The sequence below is a fragment of the Chrysochloris asiatica genome, unplaced genomic scaffold (assembly GCF_000296735.1).
Source record: "Chrysochloris asiatica unplaced genomic scaffold, ChrAsi1.0 scaffold00180, whole genome shotgun sequence".
Taxonomy (NCBI): Eukaryota; Metazoa; Chordata; class Mammalia; order Afrosoricida; family Chrysochloridae; genus Chrysochloris; species Chrysochloris asiatica.
Window position 1 is genome coordinate 3519090 of NW_006408698.1, and position 4050 is coordinate 3523139.

Here is a 4050-nt window from a genome sequence, read left to right on the forward strand (position 1 = left end):
TGCTTTATTGACTATGCAAAGGCTTTCGATTGTGTAGATCTTGACAAGCTATGGACAACATTGAAAAGTATGAGTATTTCAGAACCCTTAATTGTGCTCACAAGGAATCTGTACCTGGATCATGAGGCAGTTTTGCGAACAGAACATGGGAACACTGAATGCTTTAAAATTAAGAAAGGTGTGCAACAATGTTGTATTCTTTCACCATACTTATTCAGCCTGTATGCTGAGAAAATAATCCAAGAAGCTGGGTTCTATGAAGAAAAATGTGGCATCAGGATTGGAGGAGACTCACTAACAACCTGCGATATGCAGATGATACAACCTTGCTTGGTGAAAATGAAAAGGACTTAAAACATTTACTGATGAAGATCAAAGAGCACTGCCTTTACATCTCAATGTAAAGAAAACAAAAATCCTCACCACCTGACCAATAGACAACATTCTTATCAATGCAGAAAAGATTAAAGTTGACAAGGACTTCATTCTTCTTGGATCAACCATCAACACTCATGGAAGCAGCAATCAAGAAATCAAAGGACGTATTGCATTAGGCAAATCTGCTGCACAAGATCTTTATAAAGGTTGAAGAACAGAGATGTCAGCTTGAGGACTAAGGTGTGCCTGACCCAACCCATGGTGTTTTCAATAACCTCAAATGCATGCGAAAGCTGGACACTGAATAAGGAAGACTGTAGAAGAATTGATGCTTTTGAGTTATGATGTTAGAGGAGAATATTGAAGTGCCATAGGCTGCCAAAAGATCCAATAGATCCGTTTTGGAAGAAGTGCAGCCAGAGTGCTCCTTGGAGGCCAAGATGGCCAAACTTCATCTCTCATTCTTCGGGCATATTGTCAGGAAGAACCAGTAACTGGAGAAGGATATCATGTTTGGTAAGCTGGAAAGTCAGAGAAAAAGAGGAAGACCTCCAACAAGATGGATTTGCCAAGTGGCAGCATTGAGGGACTCAAGTGTGGCCACAGTAGTGAGGTTGGCCCCTGATCAGGTAGTGTTTCATTCTGCTGTGCATAAGGTCGCTATGGGTTGGTATCGACTCAATGGCACCTAACAACAAGAACAACTATAAAATGTTCATCGCTTACTGTTTTTGTCTTATTTATAATAACATCTCATATTAGTTTCTCATACAGAAAACATAAATATGAGTGGCAACTAAAAAGCAATAAAACATAATTTCCACATAAATTTTATAAAATCAATTACATTTCTATTCTTTATCAGCTGTATTAATTTTTTGTTTGTTTTTTCATACACAAGGAAGAAATAATTTTTTACACATTCAGTCATTCACCTCCTATGTAGGGGCTGCATTTATGAAGAAACCGTATTCCTAACAAGTATATATACTTCTGTTTTTAAATGTCTTTCTGTTTCTCTGCATCTGTACATAAATAATTCCTTTTCTACGAAAGGCTTATGGAGTAACATGTCACTTATGCAAAGAACAGTATTCTAGCAACTTCAACCATCAGGAGAGAAAAAAATGCCACAAGCCTTTACAAAAGAGAAAAAGGCATCTGAGAGGCCAGTTGTAAAAAACACATACTATTTAATAAAGGTAAAATTCAAAAAGACCTCTCCTTCCCCTGAGCTCACATTGCTTATTATTTGTACTTTCATATGGCATTTGCAATTTCTCCTTATTATTCTAGTTATTTATGTAAATGTGCTATCTCCCCTACCAACCTGGAAGATCATTGCCAGAATAATCCAGGACTAACTTATCTTATTCCCCACAATGTCAGTTTCTTCATTTATGTTCTGTGAAGAACCATTTCTCTATTCTTTAAAGCCCCATGAAGGTTGCAGAAAGGTCAAGGTAATGAGGAAAAGGAAAAAGCTATTTGATTTGTCCAGTTTTCACTAGTTTCTGACACTTACCACATGATTTTAATATAAGTATTTTATACATTTCTTATATTCCTAACTGCTCCAACTAAAAAGAAAGTTTTATAAGCTCCTTGATAGAATGTTCCATATATTGCTCATCTATGTATTGCTGAAAGATTTTAAATTGAACCTTGAACATTATAGGCACAGATGTATAAATGAAAGGATATAACTAAGATAAGAAAGATAATTAACAGATTGTCAACCATTAGGTATGACAGCTGACTGCAAAGAAATGCAGAAGACTATATAAGACATTTCTATTCATTAAGTGCCTATTATGCACTAAGAACTGTAGTATGTCCTGACAATACTACAAGGAATAACACATATTATTTTCCCTTGGGGAACAAATAGTTTAGTGGGATAGCCAGGAATGAAGACAACAATTATAATCTGAACTTATAAAAAACTACCTTTTTTTTTATATATCAATTCTCTTAAGCATAACTGAGTCTGTGGTGCATTGTAAAAATAGATTTTTAACAATAAAAACGTTTAAACTGATAAAATTTTTAGTGCTAAAAGAGGTAAAATTTCATTAACTGGAAAATTTTATGCTAGATAAATGAGGCATTACTCACTATGATATCAGTTTTTTAAATGGTTATAATATAAGTTAGATTGCTTTCCCATATATAATCTTTGGGGCATCATCTTTTAGATGTTTTAAAACACTTACACTGAAAAAGAAGAGTTTGAGGAAGGCGGGTCTTGATAGCGGCTCAGGTGGAGGTGCAGTGAAGGTCGCTGTCAGCAATAACACAGAATACCAGGCAAACCAGATCCAGGGCAGAGTTCCAAAACTCAGAACCATAGAGATAGGAATATTTTAAAGGTTTGAAGGCTTATAGCCTGTGGAATTTGGAGCTGAAGTAAAAATTCATGTACTTTTGAATCTGCCGGGCCAGGCTCGGAGGCCTGGAGCTGACATCCAGGGCGAGACCAAAAGGCAAGACAAAACATGGGGAGCAGAAGCACCACGGAAAAATGCCACGGGAACCTTGGCACAAAGGTGGATAATATACTTTGTCAGTTTTGCTTTGTTCTGATTTTCTTTTTTCTTTCTTTTTTTTTTGGGGGGTATCTGGTAATTGGCACACCCACTGTTTGCCCACCTCCATTCTAGTCAATAGAGGGAGAGCCTGAGGCATGTAGCCACCCCCCACCCTTACCACTGGTGGGTTCTTATGCCACACATGCACACAGATACTCAGCCCAAGCTTAGGCCCTGAACCTTTATTAACTGTTTCTTTTTTGTTCTGTTCTTTAAAATGGGAAAGAGGAGAGGGCTGTAGGGAGGGAAAGAGAGTTTAAAGGCAAAACAAGTCAAAGGTTGGATTGGAGCCTGAGGTGTCCCATAACAACCAACACTGGCAACTTGGAATCTCTTGGGCACCTTTGAAGGCAGAAACCTGAAGAGAGGACATTAAAGCCAAACTCATATCAGGCTACAGATTTTTTTTTTTTTTTTTTTAAATTTCCCCTTCTTTTTCTTCTCTCCCTCCTCTCCCTTTTTTGTGATTAGAGACCACAGTGTTCAGTCTTGTTTTTGTTGGTGTGGCTTTTTAGTCTTTTTTTTTTCTCTCATTTTTTTTTTTTCTTTTCACTAGTGTTGTTTTGCTGTTATATGCCGCCCCCTTCTGCCTTTGGAGGACTCTTTGTCTCCCTGTATTATACAAGAATAGTCAGCAACTGCTGCCATATAGCCAAGCTACAATCACACTCTATAAAATGCCAAAACCCAGGCAACTGCAATATACCAGGGAAACAGACAACACCTGTGAAAGTTACTCTGAGTTAAGCAATAAGAAGAGTGAAAAGGGAAGACCACATCCTGATCACATCTTCTTGGAAGCAAGGAGAAAGCATAAAAATTACCAAAACACATACTCAAGTATTAAGGCCACAGATAAACATTAAACATGTCCAAGAAGCAAAAGCAGATGACCATATCAGCACATGTCCAGAAACAAGATAAAATGTCTGAGACAAATGACCTAGAAGTAGACCTGGACTCCATTCTGGAAGGAGGGCAGACCTTGGAAATGCCTGAGAAAGAATTCAGAAAAATGATTATAAAATGTTTCAAAACACTTTGCAATGGAGTTGAGAAAAATAAGGAAGAAGTCAGGAAC